This window comes from Vombatus ursinus, unplaced genomic scaffold (genome assembly GCF_900497805.2).
Source record: "Vombatus ursinus unplaced genomic scaffold, bare-nosed wombat genome assembly UNPS02014791.1, whole genome shotgun sequence".
In the NCBI taxonomy this organism is placed as follows: domain Eukaryota; kingdom Metazoa; phylum Chordata; class Mammalia; order Diprotodontia; family Vombatidae; genus Vombatus; species Vombatus ursinus.
Window position 1 is genome coordinate 41348828 of NW_020954569.1, and position 24824 is coordinate 41373651.

The following is a 24824-nucleotide window of genomic DNA, read 5'->3' on the forward strand; positions in this document are numbered from 1 at the left end:
GGAGAGTGAAGCATAACCTTCCCTCTGCTTGTATATTTTCCATCCTAAGTAGTATGAACATACCTACATAAATCATCTAGCAAAAGCAGAACACTTGAATGACTTGCCTGTTGTTGATTTTTCTCATTTTGTAAATTCTTATACAATCTTTATGTTCAGAGTAAAATTACTGTGTTTGCTTAACAAAACTATTCTTTACATATTTTGAAGTGTCTCAATCTCTGCAAATTGAATGTGTGCTTATCTTGATTCTTTTCCATATCAAAATCATTTCTAGTATATATATATATATATATATATGTAAATTACTGTGTAATAAACTTATAATGATGCAACACATTATGACTATGTCTGAATGCACCCAAGCTCATTTGTGTATACTTAGCCATCTGATTAACAAACAAAAAAGTAGATATGTTTTTGCAACTGACTTTGTCTCTTTTAGATAAATTGGTCATTCAAATTTTACAGAATCAGCATGTCACATTTAAAAGAAAATTAGGCCCAGACTAGATATCAGGAAGACATGAATTCAAATCTTGCTTCAAGTACTTAACTAGGTGTACAACTGGCTAAGTCAATGAACCGTTTTTTAGCCTAAGCTTCCTTATATGTAAAATGGGGATAATAATAATATTTCACAGGAAAGGGGAAGAGAAGGGAGAGAGGAAAGATGCAAAGGGACAGGGTTAGGAGAATGGGAAGAGTGGAGAAGAAAGAGAGTTCCACACCTACTCATATTCTCCTACTTTATTCTTCATACTTCTGCTTTGACCATGTAAGACAAAGGTTCCCAAACTTATTTGGCCTACTACCCCCTTGAAAATTATTCAATACCCTCTGAAAATCTACTTTCTTTAAACTTTTAATATTTTTTTTGAAATTTGTGTCATTTAAAAAAATATACATTTTTAAATGACATCTTAAATTTAATAATTTATTGTAAATTTGTGGTTTTTTTCATGCATGGAAATTTTGATGATGCAATATTGCATCACGTAGCCTAGTATTGTATTGTAAACAAGTCATTATATGCACATATTCCTGCCAATGCATGCTGGACTTCCCAACAATGTGTGACATGCTCACCTGCCAACACTTGCTTGTGAAGACCTGTTGGCAGATTTGACCACTGATCAGTTATAACTTGCGTTTTGTGTGTTTATTTGGAAAATAATCACTACAACTTTAACTCAGTTGCACAATATTTTTTTTCTTCAAAATTTCCTTATCCTCTCTTCTTTCCTTGTGCCTTCACTGCCTGCTTATTTTTATTCAACTCCCCCATGGATCATTCCAGTGCCCCTCAGGGGGTGGTATTGCCCACTTTGGGAACCCATGGTACTAAGAGAATGTGACCAAAAAAATAATATTTTCTAAAAACTTCTCTATGGCCTATTGCCTTTTTGTACTTTCTAGAAGGCTACAAACTATATCATCTATATTTTTAAGGTAAGCACAACAGTCTTTTAAGTTTAATCTACATTCTTGATATTTTCTCCATCACTTTCTCATGTCTAGATGATCAACAAAACAGTACACTAAGCCCTGATTTGTAGAGTTTGCTGGTTTCCAATGCGTAAATGCTCATATTGAATATTTTAACATTTGATTTTCTGAGCCAATATTAACTGGTTCTAGCATATATCCCCTGCCTACTTTCCACAATGAGTAAATGGAATGATCTCCAGTGGAAAAGTTTACTGATACAATAAACACATTAACTTTGAAGACTTCACCAAATAAAGGTAACAACAAGGTAAAAATGGAAAAGATCTGAGATATCATCCATTTCAGTCCCCACATTTTATAGGTGAGAGATAGCAGGACTTACTGGATAGAAAGAGTAGGGAAGTTTTGGGATTAAGTCCTGTGTCTGACATATGCTGGTTCTATGATCTGGGCAAAGTTGCCCCAGACAACTCTCTATGGTTAAGTTGACTAACAGGTACCAATATGCATGGCAGAGTGGAATTACTTTATTTTATTTTTTTAAATAGTCTTTTATTTTTTCCTACTTACTTGTAAAGATAATTTTTAACATTTATTTTTAGTAAAATTTTGAGTTCCACATTTTCTCCCTCCCTCCTCCCTGAGATGGTAAGCAATTTGATATAGGTTATATGTGTTCAATCAGGTAAAACCTATAATTTTCAAATGGAAAAAAATCATGAAAAAAATGTATACTTGGATCTGCATTCAGACTTCATCATTTATTCCTCTGGATATGGATAGCATTTTCCATTATGGGACTTTTAGAATTGTCTTGTCTCAATGTATTGCTGAGAAGAGCTAAGTCAGTCACAGTTGATCATCACACAATGTTGCTGTTGCTGTGTACAAAGTTCTCCTGGTTCTGCTCACTTCACTTTGCATCAGTGCATACAATATTTTCCTGGTTTCTTCTGAAATCTACCTGCCTGTCATTTCTTATAGCATAATCATATTCTGTTACATTCATATACTGCAATTTAGGCATCCATTCCCCAATTGATGGGCCTCCCCTAAATTTCTAATTCTTTGACACCACAAAAAGAGCTGCTCCAAATATTTTTGTATGTGTAGGTCCTTTTTGGTGGGATTCCTTTAATAAAATCTATACATAGATATATTTTTTGAAGGAACAGGGCAAACAAACAGGAAACTCAGATCTAGAGCAATTCAATAAGATCACACAAGTAGTTAGCTGACAAAATAGGAGATGAATTCCTTCTTCTTCCCTCCCATAACCATGTTTTTTCTCACTTACACTGTTCATGTTGCATTTGACAAGGTCCTTCAATTCTTCAATTCAAGGAATGACTAGTGTAGGAATTTCAGGTAACTTATACAAAGTTAAAAAAAATGGATTAATGGGACTCTATCAACTTTTTAAATTATATACACATACAAACTACTCTGCTGTGCAAGAGTTTGTGATATAACATAAAACTAAACATGAAATGTATTAGAAAGACCTAGATATTAACATCATAATAACTAAAAATCATAGATTTTGCAATATATATATGTAATATATATCACACTTTCAATCCAGTAAACTTTCCCCTTTAAATTTGTGCACAAAAAATGAATGTATATCTGCATCTCTGTAACTATGGTAGTTTTAAAAATTTGAGGATATGTTTTCTTATTTAAAAAAGGAACTTCCCAGAAAAAAATTAAGAATATCTTATTTTGTGCAAAAGGGTACATTATTTCCCCTGAAGAAATCTCTGTGGAAGAATAATGTAATTTCATCTTAAAGGAAAACCACAAGTTGTGATATTAATTTGACTATCTTAATTTTAGCTGACACTTTATAATGTCTTAGTTCTTTATTACCCATATAAAGAAAGATATAAATACTGAAATACTTGTTTTATCACTTTTTAAAATAAATCAGAGCTTTCATAGGAAATTGTTATAAAATAAAGTCATGGAGTTTGATATTAAGAGAGTAATTTCACCATTTTATGTCTGATTGTAACCTTTTTGATGATCAACCTCCAAAATATCTTCAAGTAATATAATTCCATAATCTGTAGATTGACCAGATTTCACAGGCATGCAACCAGGTCAGCACAATGCCTCTGTAGACCTTCAGTTTGGTAGGCAATCTAATACTTCTCTCCCTCACTTTTCTTCAGAGCCTTCCAAACACTGACCTAGTTTTGGCAATGCATGTATCAACCTTATTATCTGCATGTACATCCCTGGAAATTATACTATCAAGTTAAATGAACTTGTCTACAATATTCAGCATTTCTCCTTTAGCTGGAACTGATGGTCCACATATGAATGGTGTGCTGCCGGCTGGTGGTGAATCTTTGTTTTCTTGGTGTCAATTGTTAGGCCAAAATTAGCACAAGCAGCAGGGAACTAATCCATATTTTGTTGCATCTCAGCTTCAGAGGTTGCATGGAGTTCACAATCATCTTCAAACAAAAACTCATGCACCAACTCTCCCTCCAGTTTCGTCGTGGCTAGTAGCCTTTTCAAGTTAAAGGCTATTTTTGTCCTTGTTGAAGGTGTCTGACAACATTGCTGAAAACATAATGATAAAGAGCAAGGGAACAAGCACACAGCCCTGTTTTACTCCAACGGTGACTTGGAAAGCATGACAGCATCACCTATTATCCAGAACCTGTGCAAGTATGCCATTATGAAAATGGTGTACAATTTCTTCAGGAAACCAAATTTTGCCATGATTTTCCACAAGGCCTTATAATTGACAGTATCAAAGACCTTGATCAGAAAGACAAACATTGTGCACATCCTCTATTTTGCTCCTGGCATTTCTCCTGGAGTTATCAAGGAGAAACATCATAGCAACTGATCCTTGGCCCTTTATGATGCCGTACTGGCTCTCAGATAAATGGCCATCTTCCAGGCTAAGGACCTGAGGCCAGAGGCACTATCACCCACATCTCTAGGATTAGAAGTGATTATAAGAATAATATGCTATTTTAAAAATAAATGAGCAGGCAAAGGAGAAAAAAAACCCATCATCAACAGTTACTACGGGAACAGAGAAGACTAGGGTTCATCTTCAGAGGAGGACAATGAAGCAAAATAAATGTCTCTCCTACCTCAAAGAATAAAGTCAAATGGTCACCTGCCCAAAAATAATTCATAGAAGAACTCAAAAAAGACTTCAAAAATCAAGTAAGAGACATTGAAGGGGCAAAAAAGTAAGAACGACACCCCCCCCACCAAAAAAAAAAAAAACACAGGAAGATTATGAAAAGAAACCCAACCAACTAGAAAGGGAGATTCAGAATTTTAAGAAAATGTTTCCTTGAAAATTAGAATTTGACAAAGGGAATCCAGTGAAGTTATAAGAGACCAAGAAATAATAAAACAAAATATAAAGAATGAAAAACATAAAACAATGTGAAACATCTTATAAGAAAAAACAACTGATCTGGAGAACAAATCAAGAAGGGAAACGTAAGAATAATCAGGTTACCTGAATGCTATGATAAAAAAAATTAAGAATCTGGATACAATAATAGAAGTAATAATTAAAGAAAATTGTCCTGAAGTGTTACAACAAGAGGGGAAAAGTAAAAATAGAAAAAAAATCCACTGATCACTACCTGAAAGAGATCCATGGAAGAAAACCTACAGGAATATCATCGCCAAATTCTAAAACCCCTGAGTTAAGGACAAAATGTTATAAGAAAAAACAAAAAAATAAAAAAAAAACAATTCAAATATGGTGGAGCCACAATTAGAATTATGTAACAGTTAGCAGCAGTTACACTAAAAGACCACAGGTCTTGGAATACTATGTATCAAAGAGCAAAAGAACTGAGATTAAGGCTGAAAATAGCATACCCAGCAAAATTAAGCATAATCCTGAGTGAAAAAAAAATAGACCTTCAATTAATTGGCAGACTTTCAGGATTTTATTCCAAAAAGACCAGAACTGAATAGAAAATTTGACATAGAAGATCCAAGAGAAATATAAGGTAAATATCAAAGACTAATTACAAGGGACTCAATAAGGACAAATTGTTTACTTTTTATATGTGGAAATGTTAACTGTATGTCTGATTATCATTAGTAATTGGTTACTAATTGAACTAAGTTCAAAAGAAAGAGTGGGGTAGAGTTGAGTATGATGTGATTCTAAAAAACAAAATGATGTAGGAAAGGCAAAAAAGAGTAATTATCTCATCAAATTAGGAGTGAGAAGAATTGATAAAGAGGAATTAGTTGGGGAAGGAGGGCAGGTAGTTCTGGAACCCTACTCTTATCGAGAATGGGTTAAAGAGGGAACAATACATATATATCTAGAACGGCATAAAAGTCTTCTAAATTCTAAAAGAAATAAGAAGGTAAGGGGATAGTGAGGAGGGAAGGGATAGGGGGAGTTATAGAAGAGTGTGTAGATTAACAGGAATGTGATAAGGAGAGAACAGCATATATATTTTGGAGGGTATAAAACTCTTTTAAATTCAGAAAAAAATAAGAGGGTTAGGGGATAGGGTGGAGGGAGAGGAGAAGGGAGGGATTCTTAGAGAAGGGGCTAGGTTAAGAAATAGGACAGCAAGGCAGTGGGTAGAAGGAAAGTAGAATAGTGAGGAGGAATAGGTGAGAAGGATAGTGAGGAAAATAGGAAGGAAGAAAATATACAGGTAATTATATTTAGAATGCAAATGGAATGAATTTACCCATAAAATGGAAATTTACAGCAGAATAAAAATTTGAATTCAACAGTATGTTGTTTTTAGGAAATGCGATAAAAATGATACATACAAACATTAAATAAAGGTCAGGAGTAGAATTTATTCAGAACTTAAACCATATTCTAAGGTGAGAGCAGTGTTGAAGTGTAAAATGGATAATTTTTATTATTTTAAATTAAAATTTTCCTGTATAACATCTATACAGCCAAGAATAGAGGGAATGCAGAAAAATTGGGGGGAAAACTCACAGACAATTTCCCAGATAGAATGTAATTGGGTCAGAATATTGTTTTGGTGTAGTAAATAATGAGCTGGTGGATTTAGAAAAATATCAGAAGATTTGAACTTATGAAGGAAGATGCTATTCACCTTCAGAGAAACAGATGACAAGTGGAAATAAGCATAACGTGGTCTAACATATATGTGATTGTATAATTGTATATATTTGTATTTTTAATATCTATGTATATGTATGTATATATGTATATGTATATATATGTGTGTATATATATATAGATGTATAGATGTATAGATGTATAGATGTGTGTGTGTGCTTAATTGTGGCCTTCTGGGGGAAGGAAGAAAATTAAGTAAAAAGTGCACAGCAGAGGACAAAAGAAAGCATGTAAAGAAGCAAAGAAAAGGTGAACGGCTTTGAAAATAATGTGTGAAATTTATTATATAGGTTTTCTTGAAATGGAAATTTATTCCTTTTATTGAATCCTCTCTTATGTTATGCTGTGTACATAGCAATGTTTTTATTTTATTTTCTTATTTTGTATTTAAATTTAAAATACATTCAAATATAATGAAGAAATGAAAAGAAAAGAGAAAAAAGAAGAAAGAATAAGCAATGCAAATACACTCTCAAGGTCTCTCTGAAGAACTTTGTAATCAATTACAAGACATGAAAGATAATGGCAAAGGACTGCCCCGCATTGGCGTGCCCTCATCAAAGAAGGTGCTGTGTTTTATGAGCAAAGCAGAATCTCAGTAGCTCAAAGCAAATGTGAAATGTGCAAACTTAGAGGCATCTCCTCTCCAAATTCTCACATAGATTATTGTGCCCAACCTATGGGTAGAGCCTTCTGAACTCATCTTGACCCCAACATCACCTTATGTTGCAGGTTTTATGAGAGTTAGTGAAAGTAGAAAAAGAATGAAACAATACTTCCATTCAAGAAACATATCCTGTCAGAGAAAATAAAACATATATAACATACAAAGTAATTTTTTGAAGGGAAGCCATTTTCTGTTAGGGAGATCCAGAAAAGTATCGTGTAGGTGGTACTTGAACTGAAGTTTGAAGGAAATTATAGATTCTAAGAGGCAGATATGTAGAGGAAACGAATAACAGGTATGGAGGACACACCATGCAAAGGAATAAAGATGGAAGATGGCTATGAGGAGCAGAAAGAATGCCAGTTTGACAGGGACATGTGTGTGAAGGGACATGATGTAGAAAAAGTTTGTAATGGGAGGTTGCAGTAAAATTATGAAGGATTTTAAATGCCATGCCTCAGATTTTATACTCATGATAATTATAATCCATTGGAGTTTCCCTCAGAAATACCATCAATCTACATGTTGAAGCAGGGGTGTGCTTCAACAATTAGTTCTCCAGAAAGGAAAAATGTACAGAGGGCACATTTCTAAATATGTTATTAACATATTTATTCATTATTTTCTTAAGCCTAAATAATCTAAAAGATAATAAAATATCAAGCCCTGATTAGTAGCATCTGTCTATTTCTGAGGTGTATAACAATGAACATTTAGCAATTGGTTTTCAGGAGCCAGTCCTTAGCCCAGCCCTATTGAAGCACCCTGAATTTTCAGGATGTCTAGGCTTAGATGAACTGCCTGAGTCAGATCCATATATCTCATATGAACAAAACAGAGGAGAAATCATCAAAACAGAACAATGAGGTTTTTTTTTTTTCTGAGTCCATTTTGACCACACATAAAAGAGAAAATCTTCTTTCTGACCCTCCTACCATGTAATTCTGTGGTGTAGAGCAACTATAATCTGAAATCTTATGTCACATAAGGTTTTTGAAACCACTGTGATATAGATACAGCCATACACACAAGGTCAGTACACAGGCAAAATGTGTCAACCGGCTGGGTATCAAAAGACTACATGTCAATAAGATAATCATTGACAAAGAGCTGCAGGAATTCACTTTTTGGTGTTGATCATTAGGGCATGATTATCATCCTACTCATTTGAACTCTGTCCACATTGATATTTTGTTTTATTTTGTTTTGTTTATTTCTCAACTTTAAGCAGGTGTTTTGTGGTTGCCCGGCCATGAACAGAGCCTTATGCTGGAATCTTTCAAGTGTGCTAGCTGTGAAAATGAATTTTGCCTATAAACTTTCCTCAGGCAATGAAATGACTAGTGCAACATGCTCCCAGCAATGCTAATCTAGCTCAGGGATATGCACAGTACATGAAAGAAAAAATTGTACTCATAATTTTAATTGATATATTTTTGCCCACTGCAGATTTATCTTTTTTAAAATTTTCCTTTTTATTCCTTAAAGTTGGTAAATGGATTGTGTAATGAGATTAAAAAACTATAATAGCTGGTAGAGAGAGAAAAAAATTAAGGAGAAGTTAAATAAAATATATGATTGTGAATATTTAGTTAAGAATTTCCCTTTGATATAAGAAATTAAATCATGAAAAAAATAATACCCATACAATGTAAAGCAAAGAACTGCAATGCATTCAAACTGTGGCTGGCTTCATAATAGTATTTATTTATTCTGTTTGGTATGGAAACTATTCACAGAGGCTTAGAATGTCTTCTTGAAAGGACCTTCCCTTCATTTTTTATTCAATTTCATAACTAAATTTTCAAAGAATGTGTTTTGTTTTACAAGAGTAACACATGTGAGGAATGTGTCCATTTCCTTATTTTCTTTTTTTGAAAAAAAAATTATCAGTAATACAATACTGATTAATCAAAATATGGTAAATAATAGGATGAATACTTTATTGAACTGGTCCATCAGTGTACAATGCAGATGTATGTGTATGTGTGTACACCCATACACACATACTACTATATATGCGAACAAACATATGCGTTTGTACATACATGTCTTGGATACATCGATTGGCTGTCATCTTCTCTCATTCTATTCTCCCCTAAGCTCTTTGAAAAAGCCATTTATACTCAGTGCTCCCACTTCCTCTCCTCTCACTCAATTCTAAGGCCTCTGCAATTTGGTTTGTGATTTATTCAACTGAAATTATTCCTTCCAAATTTACAAATGTTCTCTTCATTGTTAAATCAATGACTTTTTCTTGATATTTACTTTTCTTAACTTCTATAATATTTCACACCATTGGTCATATTCTCCTCCTGGATACTCTGTCCTCTCTGAATTTGCATGATAACACTCTTTCTTGGATAACCTTCTACCTTCCCAACTTCTTCATAACCTTTTTTAATGATCACCTATGTCATGCTCACCCTAGTTCAGGTCCTCATAATCTTTTATGAGGACTATTGCAATAATTGACTTGTAGCAATATTTCTCATCCTCAGGTCTCTTTCCCATTCCAATCTACCCTCCATGTTGCTGTCAAAGTGATTTTCTCAAAGCTCAAGTCTTGCAACGTCATATTTTTCCAACATACATGCTCAGCAAACTACATTGGCTTTGTATCAATTCTGGGAACAAATATAAAGTATTTTTTCCATCTAAAGCTGTTGACAACCTGGCCCTAGCTTCTATTTATAGTCTTATTAAAGATTCACGTCTATCCACTCTATTGTCCAGCCTTCTCCTCATCAATACTTTTTATATTAAGTCCTATAATTCTCTCCTGGAATCTTGGTTGCTTTTTTCAATACTTAGCTCCAGTACTACCTTTTTCAAGTGGTCTTTCCTTCTCCTCCAGATACTAGTTTCTCCACCTACAAGATTACTTTATATATGCTTTGTGTATCTGTGTATTTTGTATATAACTATATATGTACCTATTTTTCTCTTATTAGAATGTAAGTGCCTTGAGAGTAAGGACTGTTTTAATTTTGTCTTTGTATTCATAGTGCTTTGAACATATGAGGTATTAAATAATGTCTAATTGATTTACATGACAGACCATGTACATGAATGATGATATAAAGTCAGAATTTCAAAGGATAGCAAGGTATAATGACTTTGGAAACTTAGTTTTATTAGTAATTCCAACTCCTCAATGAAACATATGGCCATCTTTTTAATACCAAGGGTCTTCCAGTGATGTTGTACATCTGCAGTTCAAAGACTAGTACTTACAGACTCCAAAAAACTATAGATGAAGATCATTGAGAGAGTAATGGAGAGATGCAGGGTAAGTCTCAGCATACTGAAACACATTATCAATGATATGCAGAAGTGATATGAAAATGTATGACCAGAAAAAATGTGGTCCAGTCATATAGCAAGAGTGAAAAATAATCAAAAACAACCCCAGTTCTTTATCAGACTACTCTACTCATCAAGATGATGAATAAAAGACCTCACTACTTTGGATCTTCTGCTTTAGATATTTGGGAAGGAATGGAAAAAAAATCACCCACGGTGACTGGGGCTGAATGGGTTCTTTCTTATGCCAGTGAAGGGTATACCAATGTAATGGGATTAGAGATTTATTCTAATGTAGAAAGATAATATGTTATTATTGATATACCATAGGTTATCGATACATGGCAGGTACATTGTTCTTATGTGTTATCTTCAGTTTCCTTACTAATCTATTCAGAGGAGTATGAGCATATTTTAATCTCTCCTATTTTAACAATCTCTTGACAAAAATAAAGTTAGAAAGTTACCTCCCCTAAACTTACAAATGACTTATGTTCAAAAATTGTTTGGAAAACTTATTGTGGAAAGTTTAGTATAAACATTTTTCATAGAAAAAAATGTTATTCATAATGTTATTCATTGTGGTTAGTCTCTCAAGCCAATCTTCAGGTGCCTACTTAATCCATTGTATTGGTGAATGAAAATTATAAATTATGGTTTTACTCATGGTCCTAAAGCTGACTGATGGAATGGCATTGGAAAACTCATTTAATCCCTCTGATGCTCAGTTTCTTCATTTATAAAATAAGAGGGAGATTATTTTCTGTTCCTCCATGAGGTGAAAAAAGAGAGAAACTATGGTCCCAAGCAACAGGTAGCTGTGGGAAAAGAATCTATAGAACTGGTAGGAAAAAAGGGGAAAGGGTGACTACAAAGCCAAGTGGATCTGAAATATGATCATGTAAGAGTTTATAGTGGTAGGGAGCCCTATTTTCCTTCCACCATAACTACTTATGCCATAGTACACCCCATCCGCCAGCATAGTTCATCACCACTAGCCTTCATCCTTCCAGAGATCCAAGCCAAGGGACCCACAACCAATGATTTAGAACTGGTATAGAGCTTACATTCACCACTCGAAGCAGTCCTGATTCTGTTGTGGTACGGGTAATGTGCTTTTCTTGTTCTAAGTTAGAATTCAGAATGGATTTTGTCATAGAAATATTATACTTCATAGAAATTATTTTCTCAACATCTTTAATACAAAAAAAAATCACAGGTTGCAGAATCAAAACTCTGTAAGAGACCATAGAGATCATCTAGACCATCTAAATTTTTATTTTTGGCATATAGGTGGACCCCTTTGTTATTCAGTTAAAACTCATGTACCTCTTCTTTGAAAAATATTTTTAATGCATAAAACAAACTACACCAAATTACAAAGGAAATCAAAGATTTGTGAAAGTAATGATTTATTTTTCCCCTCATTCAAGTTCATCAATCCTCTCAAATCTATCCATGCACCCTATAATGATGAAATCACAGGTCTGGCGAAAATCACAAACAACAGCAGTAATAACCATGGTATAAAGGTAAATCATTTTAAGAGAACTACATCTATATTTCCCCTATATTAAATAAATATTTAGAAAGTGCCTACTATGTGCATGGTTTTATATAGCATCTAAAAGTGAGGTGCATTTACATTTTAACTCCTGCCACAAAGAAAATATTCTTAAGATAAATAAAATTTCTCATTCTTACTTTAAAACATTAGATACAGTTCTTCTCTTCAGATTTCTGTTTCTAAGAGTGTAGTGTATGACTAGAACCAAATATTCTAATTCCTATGCATTGATTGCACTGGGAAGTTCCTTGTACTGTATCTTGAATGCATTGCTTTATGCAGCATTATTTCCTGGTTTCTCCTGCACTGATATATATTAAACAGTTTCTTATCTGTCCCAAAGTGAATGAATTAAGGGAACTAACTTGCTGCATAGTAGTGTTCATACAGATAATGTCTTTCTAACCTGAAAATAATTAAAATGTATAATTTGTCCTTCGACCTTATTTAAAAATAATAAAATTCTACTGAGTTAGTCTAATGGATAGTTCTTCAGGGACTGCCTAGGCTCAAATGAATTAGAAATTGGAAATCTTTCAGATGGTGAAAGGAAGCAAGAAATTATCCCCAGCAATATAATTTACACATGATTGATATTCTCACTCAAGGAATACCCATTCTGAGGATATCAAGATTTCTTGTGAAATACCTCATTTAACTAGATTGAGTCAGCATAGATTAATAAAATATAGTTGCTTTATGTGCATTACACAGTTTTTTATTTGTTTATTTTTCTTTGGTTTTGTTTTGTTGTACAAGAGTCATGATTTCTTTGATTTGGGGACTGGATTGAGTCAACATGGAATAATGTGATTATATTTTATGTTTGTTGTACAATTTTTTTGGGCCAGAGCTATGATCTCATTGGCATGGAGACTGCTGATAAATTAATTCCCTCTATGAATGCTTATTTGCACCCTTTCTGAAATTTATAATCTTAGAAAGTTTCCAGGGACACTAAGAAGTTACATGAATTGCCCAGGGTCACAGAACCAATATGTGTCAGAGACAGATCTTGAACCTAGGTCTTCCTGACACGAAGGCCAGCTCTCTATTCACAATGCAGAATTGTCTCAGAATTTGACAGTTTGTCCTCTGCTACTTTCTCTACCTGAGTGATCCAAGCAGACCTTTTAACCAATGAGCAAGCTAATTTCTCAATTGCTTACTTTCCAGGTAGTGATTGGTTCAATTCTTTTTGCCTTGCATATAGTAAGCACTTAAGAAATATTTCCTGCAACTGAAATTATGCACTGTCCCTTTACAAGTTAAGGTATATCTGCCTTAGGAAATAAAACTTCCAGCAATACTTAATTTAAGACTATTGAAAACATTAAGCTCCCGAATTATTGAATTGAAAAAAAAAAACTCTGTATACTATTCCATGTTTATAGAAAGGTCTAGTATTTTATATCCACAAATAACTTAGTGATTTCTGTAAACTTACCTTTATCATTGGTAAAGGAGAAGGAGGAAAGGAACACACATTCATTAGTACCTACCATGTGTCAGGCACTTTGCTAAATGCTTTAGAAATATTATCTCATCTCATAACAATCCTGGGAAGTAAGTGTTATTATTATCCCCATTTTTTTTTTACAGTTGAGGAAAATGAGACAGACAGAGATTAACTGACACTCACAGGGTCACAAAGTTTCCTTCAAGTATCACCTGAAGTCCTGACTTCTGCAAGCTTTTCCTCATCTCTCTTAATGCTAGAGCCTTCTCACTATTAATTACCTCCAATTTATCACTTTTATATCTTGTTTGTACATAGTTGTTTGCATGTTATGTTCCCCATCAGACCGTTAGCTCCTTTTAGAGCACAGATTGTCTTTTGTCTTTTCTCTATCCCCAGTATTTAGGTCAGTCCCTGACTTTAGTGTGCTTGTTAACTTAATAATCATGGGGGTGGGAGGCAAATAGTCTGTCTAAAGAGGTGTGAAATGGCTCAAATCAGAAAAAGAGGGTCAAAGTTTCTGTCAAGAACATCAGTGGGTCACTTCTGGCAAATCGAGCGATTTCTTGCCCTGTTCTCAACATTTCTCACTCTTTTGCTGCCTGATCATTGCCCTTGTGGTTGACTTGTATGCTCCTGGGAAGGTTGGCTCTGCTGCAGTGCTGCAGGGTGCCAACGGGACTGAAACTCACCTTGGACGATGTGAAGGAGCACATCTACAAGCTGTCCAAGAAGGGTCTGACGCCCTCCCAGATTAGTGTGATCCTGAGGGATTCTCATGATGTGGCACACTCTTTTTAATTAGCAATGAAAAGTACCAAAAAATCTTAAAGTGTTTACAAAAGCTAATAATTTTAGCTTTGTGCTAATAATTTTAAAATTCAAGTCATCTCACTAATTGAGACCAAATTTTCTATGTAGATTGGATTGACACAATTCTCCTTCCAGCTTCTCCTAGGAGTTGAAATAACACTAAATATGAATGAACTACTCACTTAGAGACTACTTTTAGGCTAAACTGGATTCAGTCTATATTTTCCCCCTCCAACTGATCCTCAGAATGCATTTACATTCCCTAGGAAGTTTTCAGCATTTTAGAATGGGTGAAGAAGATCTGAATTACATTAAGTAGAACATTTCCAATATGGTGTGAGTTTCTGAAATATAGATATTGATACTAGAAGTCCCCAACTGCTCTTAGACTTGTGGCACAAGCCAAGAGTGAGACAAATCAATGCAGCTGCCGGGTGACAATATTTTTGATGCTACCTAGATCATGGCTAATCAAAAACATCTTCAGTTTTAGGAAGTTTCCACTGGCAACTGGCACTTACTCTGCTGATATTATGCATCCACGAATGTGTATATCTGTGAGTGCATGTATGTAAATGTGCACGTGTGTAATATATGTGATTCTATATCTCACATTTGGAAAATGTACATCTGTTCATACATACAATGGCTCACAGGAAGATAATTCACTTTTTTCTTATGATATAATATACTAATGGCTTGTGCAAGTGAGGTGTAAATGGGCAGCAATCTGCAGCATGAAAGGAAGCATTCACATGAATGAGATGAAGGAATAATAGAAATGTTGGAGATGCAATTAAAGATGTTACTATCTCCTAGTAATAATCATTAGAAGCTGAAAGATCATGATGAAGAGTAGATTTCATAGTGTCTATTATCCATGAGAGGCAGTGTGATATGAAGCCTAGAGTAAGGAAGACCTGGTTTTTATTCCTTCACAGATACTTACTATTAATCTGGCCCTAGACAAGTCAGTTTAACCCTAGTTTCATTTTATAAATTAAGTTTATAATTTAGGGCATTGGGCTTAATGATATCTAAGGTCTCTTCCAGCTCCAAATCTATGATTAATCCTACTGTATTACATGTTTCCTTTGGTTTAGAAATTCTAGCCATAGACTGTTCATTCTATCATTTTATCTATATTCCCCCTAGTAACACTGTTGCAGATTTTTCTGGTGGAAAAATCTCAGCAAGTCACTTAACCCTGTTTGCCGCAGTTTCCTCATCTTCAAAATGAGCTGGGAAAGGAAATGACAAACCACTTCAGTATCGTTGCCAAGAAAACTCCAAGTGGGATCATGAAGTCAGAGGCAACTGAAACAAATGAACAACAAAATTATGTTCTAGCTATTCAGCTGCAATTTTTCTACATTAGCAAGGTGACAATAGATACTGAAGAATATCTGATACCCTACTGGTGAATAGTTTCTAACACACCATAGGGACAAAATGGTTTAGAAAGAGTTGTACCACAGATGTATCTGTGTGCTTTATCTCTCTCTCTCTGTAAGTCTTAAAGTGATATGATAATATGAGTTTTTTATTGATTGTTCTTATTATTATCATCATTGTTATCCTCATCTGAAACCTTACTTAATATTAAATTTCAAGAATAGTAAAATAGCTAGAGTAATAGATTTGGAGTCATTAAGATCAGGGTTTTGATCACACCTCAAAAGTTTACTAAATATGGGACTGAGGATTAGTTTTTGAGCCTCAGTTTCATCCTCTATAAAACAGAGATAATAACATCACCTATCTCACAGGATTGTTGTGAGAATTAATCAGTAAGAAAGCATTTATTAATCACCTACTATATGACAGGCAGTATTCTATACAAAGGCAAAAGCAAAACTGTCCCTACCATTAAGGAATTTATATTATTATCCACAGAGAAAAACACACACACACACACACACACACACACACACACACACACACACGATCAAAACACATGCTCAGAAGAAGACAGCAAAGTCAAAGCTCCTACATCCAAAGCCTCACAGAAAAATACAAATTGGTCTTGGATTGTGGAAGAGCTCAAAAAGGAGTTTGAAGATCAAGTAAGAGAGGTGGGGGGGTGGATCGGGAAGGGAATTGAAAGTGATGGAAGAAAATCACAAAAAATAATTCAACAGCATGGTAAAGGAGACACAACAAATACTTAAGAAAATAACACCTTAATTCTGTTTGTTCCCTCTACAGCTGTATCAATAAAGCTTAGCCAGGAGTTACTCCCTTTTTCCCGGCAAGATGGCCGAGTACGATCTTACTACTCGTATCCAGCACTTTTTGGACTGCCATCTGGTCTTCCCGTTGCTCGAGTTTCTATCAGTCAAGGAGATATATAATGAAAAAGAATTACTTCAAGGAAAATTGGACCTTCTTAGTGACACAAACATGGTGGACTTTGCAATGGATGTGTATAAAAACCTTTATTCTGATGACATTCCTCATGCTTTGCGTGAAAAAAGAACTACTGTTGTTGCAGAACTAAAACAGCTGCAGGCAGAAACTGAACCTATTGTCAAGATGTTTGAAAATCCAGAAACAACAAGGCAAATGCAGTCTACCAGGGATGGTCAGATGCTGTTTGACTACTTGGCTGATAAACATGGTTTTAGACAAGAATATTTAGAAATACTCTATAGATATGCAAAATTCCAGAATGAATGTGGCAACTATTCAGGAACAGCAGAGTATCTCTACTTTTTTAGGGTGTTGGTCCCCTCAACTGACAGAAGTGCTTTGAGTTTACTGTGGGGAAAACTAGCATCTGAAATTTTAATGCAGAATTGGGATGCAGCCATGGAAGACCTCACAAGATTGAAAGAAACCATAGATAATAATTCTGTCAGTTCTCCACTCCAATCCCTTCAGCAGAGAACATGGCCGATTCATTGTTCTCTGTTTGTGTTCTTCAACCACCCAGAAGGTTGAGACAACATTATTGATCCCTGCCTTTACCAATCACAGTATCTTAATGTAATTCAAACTATGTGTCCACATATTCTGCGCTATTTGACTACTGCAGTCATAACAAACAAAGATGTTTGAAAATGAAGACAGGTATTAAAAGACCTAGTCAAAGTTATTCAGCAGGAGTCCTACACATACAAAGATCCTATAATAGAGTTTGTTGAATGCTTGTATGTTAACTTTGACTTTGATGGTGCCCAGAAAAAGTTAAGAGAATGTGAATCGGTTCTTGTGAATGACTTTTTCCTGGTGGCTTGCCTTGAGGATTTCATTGAAAATGCTCTACTTTTCATATTTGAGACTTTCTGTTGCATTCATCAATGTATTAGCATAAGCATGTTGGCAGATAAGTTGAACGTGACTCCTGAAGAAGCTGAAAGATGGATTGTCAATTTGATTAGAAATGCCAGGCTTGATGCCATGATTGACTCCGAACTGGGCCATGTGGTTATGAGTAACAATGCAGTCTCATCCTATCAGCAAGTGATTGAAAAGACTAAAAGCCTTTCTTTTAGAAGCCAGATGCTGGCCATGAATATTGAGAAAAAACTTAATCAGAATAGTAGGTCAGAGGCTCCTAACTGGGCTACTCAAGACTCTGGTTTCTATTAAAATACTTTGGAAGAGAAACATATTGGAAAATTCCCACTTAAATAAACATTATACAAAATATTTAGTTCTAGAGAGAACCTGAAATATTGTGAATTTGAATAAAATTGGCTGTTTCATTTTATTTTACTCTTAAAAAAAATAACACCTCAAAAAAAAGACTAGACCAAATGTTAAAAGAGGTACAAAAAGCCAATGAGGAGAAGAATTCCTTAAAGAGCAGAACTGGCCTAATGGAAAAGGAGGTCCAAAAGCTCACTGAAGAAAACAATTTCTTAAACATTAGAAGGGAGCAAATGGAAGCTAATGAAACAATTAAGCAAATCCAAAAGAATGAAAAAAAATAGAAAACAATATGAAATATTTCATTGGAAAAACAACTGACCTGGAAAATAGATCCAGGAGAGATAATTTAATAATTACTGGACTACCTGGAAGCCATGATCAAAGAAAGAGCCTAGATATCTTCTTTCAAGAAATTATCAAGGAAAATTGCCCTGATATTCTAGAACCAGAGGGTGAAATAGAAATAGAAAGAATCCACTGATCACTTTGAGAAATAGATGCCAAAAAGAAAACTCCCAGGAATATCATAGCCAAATTCCAGAGTTCCCAAGTCAAGTAGAAAATATTACAAGCAGCCAGAAAGAAAAAAAAATTCAAGTGTCGTGGAGCCACAGTCAGGATCACACAAGATTTAGCAGTCTCTACATTAAAGGATCTGAGGGCTTGGAATATGATATTCCAGAGGGCAAGGGAGATAGGATTACAACCAAGAATCATCTATCTAGCAAAACTGAGTATAATCCTTCAGGGGAAAAAAAAAGGATATTCAGTGAGATAAAGGACTTTTAAGCAGTCAGGATGAAAAGACCAGAGCTAAATAGAAAATTTGACTTTCAAGTGCAAGACTCAAGAGAAGTATAAAAAAGTAAACAGGAAAGGGAAATCCTAAGGGACTTAATAAGGTTAAACTGTTTACATTCCTTCAAGGGAAAATGATATATGTAACTCATAAGACCTTTATATTTATTAGGGTAGTTAGAAGGAATATGTATAGACAGAGGGCAAAGATGTGAGTTGAATACGAAGGGATTATTTCTAAAAAATAAAATTAAGGGATGAGAAAGAGATAGGGAGATGTAGAATGGGGTAAATTATTTCATATAAAAGAGACAAGAAAAACTTTTTACAGTGAAGGGGAGAAGTGAGGGAGAATGAATTTCACCAGAATTGTCTCAAAAGAGGGGATGACATACACCAGGCCTGCACAGCCTATGGCCAGCAGGCTGCTTCTGGCCCTCAGGTTACTTAGAGCATGCCAAAAGCTTTTAGGCAGTGCATGAAAAATACAGAGGAAAGCATCTTTTTTACGCAGAGAAAATCTTTTGGCAGGCTGCATGTTTTGCAGGCCTGACATATACACTCACTTGGGTATAGAAATCTATGTTACCCTACAAGAAAGTAAGAGAGGAGGGGAATAAGAGAAGGTGGGGTGATAGAAGGGAGGGAAGATGAAGGGAGGGATTATTCAGAAGCAAAACACTTTTGAGGAGGGAGAAGTTGAAAGGAGAGAAAGAATAGAAGAAACAAGGCAGACAATAAAATGGAGGGAAATGCATTTAGCAGAAGTGCATGTAAAAAAAATTGTAGCAAGTTTCTCTGAGAAAAGCTTCATTTCTCAAAAATATAGAGAACTGAGTCAGATTTATAAAAATAAGAGCCATTCCCCATTGATAAATGATCAAAAGATATAAACAGTTTTCAGATGAAGTAATCAAATTTGTCTAGAGTCATGTGTGAAAATACTCATTATTGATTGAAGAATTGAAGAAAATATTACAAGCAACCAGAAAGAAAAAAAAATTCAAGTGTCATGGAGCCACAGTCAGGATCACACAAGATTTAGCAGTCTCTACAATAAAGGATCTGAGGGCTTGGAATATGATATTCCAGAGGGCAAGGGAGATAGGATTACAACCAAGAATCATCTATCCAGCAAAACTGAGTATAATCTTCAGGGGGAAAAAAAGGATATTCAGTTAAGAACTGATTCTGTGGAGCAATTTGGAACTATGCCCAAGAGGCTATAAAGCCATGCGTACTCTTTGACTTAGCAATACCACTACTAGGTCTATATCCCAAAAGAGATAAAAAAAAGAAAGGGACCTATATGTACAAAAATATTTTTAGCAGCTCATTTCTGGGGGCAAATAATTAGAAATTGAGGGAATGTCTATCAATTGGGGAATGGCTGAACAAGTTATGGTATGTGACTATTATATTGTATTATATTGTATAATATATATATTATATATGTGAATACTATTATACTATAAGAAATGATGATCAAGATGCTCTCAGAACAACCTGGAAAGATATGCATGAGCTGATGCAAAGTGAAATGTACTGTGCACAAAATAATAGCTTTATTATAAGATGATCAGCTGTGAGTGATTTTGCTATTCTCAGCAAAATACAACAATCCAAGATAACTCTTAAGGACTTATGTTTAAAAATGGCATCCATCCCCAGAGAAAGAATTGATGGTGTCTGGATCCAGATTGAAGCACTCTTAAAAAAAAAGAAATCTGAGTAGTTATCTTGTATTTTTCCTTTCATTATGGTCTCAAGTATGTTGAATTATCATTTTTTTTCTGGGAGACCTAAGACACTTATGTTGTATCTACACATTCTGTCTTCAAGTATATTATCTTTAACTTGAATAGAGATCATGTGTTCTTATAATAACTCTGGTTTTTGCTTCTCTTCTGCATTTTTCTCCATTTTTATATTCCAAATCTGTTAATTATACTTTTGCTTCTTTGGACAAACTCTCCCTCAGGGATACATTTTTTTTTTTTATTTTGTAAAACACTATTTCAAATTTGCACTTTAAAATATTAGGTTGGATATACTTTCTTTTCAAATTTCTTGTATTATGAATTTAATTTTTGTTTTGAAGCATACTGTAGCTCTTGTTGTCTTTATTGTTCTTGCTGTTTCATGTCATCTTACAATTCCATAGGATTCTGGGTTTCATGAGGTACTGTTTTATTTTTTACTATCTTGTGATATTTATTAAAGGAGTTATGTAATCAATTTGAGGATTTAGTACTCATCTTCCTTCTAGTTTTAAGATCTTCTGTTGATTTATTAGCTTGTGTCTGGATTGTTATGAGTATTCTTTCTCATCAAACACTGTATATGTCAGCTTTTTTTTCCCTTATATTCCATTCTCATTCACTCCTCTTTCTTTGCAAGTGAGAAAAATCTAGGGGCTGGACTTCAAAGCTTCCTCAGCTTTCTACCATGTGTTTTTTTTTTCATCAGGTTTGCTCCAGGTCTAAGCAGCTTCTGGAGGGACAACAGTATAGTCATTTAGGGTTAGTGTTTTTTTCTTCAGGCCTGATATGGTTACTCATGAAGGAGTTTTGTCTCCATTGCTCCTTTCCTTCTTTGACTGAATCAACTGACACTTTTTAGAATGTTAATGGAGAAAAGATAAGGTGTTCACGCAGATTATAAGCAGGATTGTGGGATTATAATTTAGGGAATTACCTAGGAAGTACACCCTTTGTCTATATAGATTGGTGGAATCAATGTCTGCTATTTGTATCAGGAAGAAGGATGGTCAGAGCTGAGATGTAAAAAAAAAAAAATTAACTCTATATCATGAGCTCACAATAAAGCATTAGGCATAAGCCTGGAGACTGTGCATTCCTACTAGAATGTGGAGATGGGGGGGATGGTGATGAAAGGTTTTAATGATTAAAATTTTCTGGTGTTAATGTATAAATTTTGTACTTTGTTAGGGTCATCCTTTTTGTCTTCTGGATTTAGCTGCAATTGTTCTATATCTTGCTTATAATTATTCTTTGGAAGAGATTTTGTAAGATAGAAGGAATGAGTAAAATTCGCAGTTTGTAATCTTTTTGATCCTTTGATGCTACCTCTGCGTTTCTTTTATAAAAATGTCAACTCATTACATCTTCTCCATCTTATACCTGTGCATTTTTTTTTACACAAAATGCAACCCTTTGCATTTATCTATATTGAATAAAGCGTGGCTTTTTGGTTTGCCCAGCTAAACAGAATGTTGAGATGTCATTTGATCTCAATTCATGAATTATTTCTAGTTAATAAGCAGTCATTTCCTATATGGTAAAACATAATCAATTTAACTTTCTGTGGTGTTATTTAGTGCTCACAATGTCCAGAATATCCTGATTCTCAATTCTTACTTCAGAGACTGGTTTGCCAACATACATTGTATGAGCATATTTCATATACACACACCCTCAATTTTGAAGGGTCCAATAAAAATCATCATTTTTAATCTCCTTTTTGGAAGACATATCCATGTTATTTGGTGTATATATTTTATGTGTTGAAATAAATTAAATGTTCATGTTGCCTTTCAGGAAAATGCAGTTTCCCTCTTTATTTCTTTTTAAAGAGGTTTTGTTGTTATTGTTGATGATGTCTTGTCTAATATCATAATTGTCACACTTACTTTTTTGTGTTCAACTGAAGCAAAATACATTTTGCTGTAATCCTTTATTTTAATTGTGTGAATCAATATGTTTCAAGTATGTTTCTCCTAAATACCCTATTTTTTGGATATTGCTTTCATATACATTTTGTTAACCTCTTCCATTATATGTATGAGTTCATCCCATTCCCATACCCATTTAGTTGCCTTATTTGCAGCCCTTTCCTTTCAATGAGGAGAGAGAACATGCAGATCTTTTCATTAATCCTTGGTGAAATCAAAGGTGCCCTCCTCCGGCAAAATAGATCTGGTTGAAACATTTTCTTGGAAAGGTAGAGAATTGAAAAAAAAAATTCTATTTAGCTCACTATCTTAAAGAAGGCTCTATTTTGACACAACCTGTTGAGGCTATCATTGTCACCCTCTTTATCTTCATCTTCATGTTGTTGTTGTTGTTGTTGTTCCTCTCCTTTTTCTTCTCCTTCTTATATTTCACTTGTTTCTCCTGCTCCTTCTCCTCTTTCTTTGCCTCCTTTTCTTCCTCCTTTACCATCTCAGTTTCCCCTTCCAAACAGTTCATTCAATTTCACCTTAGTCTGAAAGGAGATTTTTTTTTTTCTCTCTGAGGCTTTTTTTTCTTCATTGAAGCTTTTTGTTTTCACTCCTTACAGGATTTGAATCATACTTACCACTTATCCAAAGAGGTAAGTTGGTTGCTAATTGGATTTTTAAATACTCAGATAGAGATAAGAACTATAGTTTCCTTTGACTCCACCATCTTGCTCAGTCCAATATGATCCTATCACTTCTCTTCTCAGAAATCAGTAGCAGTTACTCTTAGGTGTCTCCCAACCTTGAGATTCTGCAAGAAACCCTAATCCTTCAAGATCATTGAGTTTTTAGCCTACTCTCTTCTTCCTCATTGGTATAATTTTCCAAATGCTTGCCCTATATGTGAAGCAAACCATCTGTCTCATACTTCTACCTTATTCTATTGAAATCTATCTCTTCCTTTAAGTTCCAAACCACCTCTTTCCTCCATGACACATTCCCTTATCACCTTAATTAGGTGTGCCTCTTATGTCACACTGTATAAACACCAATATTTAGTTAATAATTTTCTAACTTATGCTTCATATGTAGTAATTTACAGCCATGTCTTATCCCTTTCATTGTATTATAAGTATCTTGAGAGTAGGAACTGTCTTTTTTTTCCCCAAATGGATTAAGCACAAAAGTAGGAATGAACAATAAGTGGGGATATTATGAGAGTTTGGCTTAACTGAAATAGAGAGATAGAAGCAGAGCCAAGGTTATGCAAGTATTGAGCTGATCTTAAACCCTCATCTATTTAGCAAGATATTTAATGTGAGAACCTTAACACAAAATAATTCAATTCTACCACAAAACATCTATGAATTGTCTACTTCATGCAAGTAGGAATTCACTTTCATTCAAATCTACAAATAGATTGCTTAAATTTTTAGTTACAAAAAGGCAAATAGTGTTGAAGTACTTATTATTAAATATGGATTCCCATTCTGCATATTTAAATCACAACCTGTCTTTTAGGAAGCAGGCAGCATTCTTCATCGTTTGGAATCATTGTTGTTCACTGTTTCGTTCAGAATTTTTAAGTCTTTCAAAGTTCATTTTTACAATGCTACTGTTTATATTCTCTTAATTCTTCTAATTTCATTCTACACTATTTCCATTAATTATACATATCTATCACAAGGGTTTTTTTTTCTTTCAGTTTAGTGGGAAAGGATAGATCAGAAGAACAAATATGAATGTTTGCTAATTGAAAAAATTAATATAAAAAAGAAAAATAGGTTCCATTTCTATCAATTATATTGTCAATGACTTCCATCCCATCAACTTCCATACATAACAAGATTCTTACCAGACAGAAATAGATATACTATAGCAAAATGGCACTACTTAAAATGTACTTGAACTTTTAGCAAAAATAAGTAAATAATATATTGCCTAAAAACTTAAAAATTAAAAAAATACAGCTTCTTAGGTTTTATGTTGAAGGTGTACCATTGCTAGAATTCTGTAATTAGTCTTGAAAGAGGCACAATAGCGCTGGGGCTGAAATAATTACCTAACTGGAGAAGGACCTGTTAAGATAACCTCCTGGGAACCTGTCAGAGAAGGCATCCTTGCTAAGGTTCCCTTATAGAATATTTACTAAATAAATCATACTTTTTAATTGCTCTGTCAGAAGGATCCTTCATTGAGCAAAAGGTGACTGGAGCTGAATATGGGAACTCCACAGGACAGCTGTTTGGTCTGGCAAAGGGCTCTGTGCTCTTGTACTATATATCCAGAGCGACCTTTCAGATT

At 34.4% G+C, this 24824-nt stretch overlaps 1 pseudogene; it reads left to right on the top strand.

Annotated features, from left to right (window-relative positions):
- The first annotated feature begins 16639 nt into the window (after window positions 1–16639).
- LOC114048043 lies at window positions 16640–18020 on the top strand (annotated as a pseudogene).
- Window positions 18021–24824: the final 6804 nt, after the last annotated feature.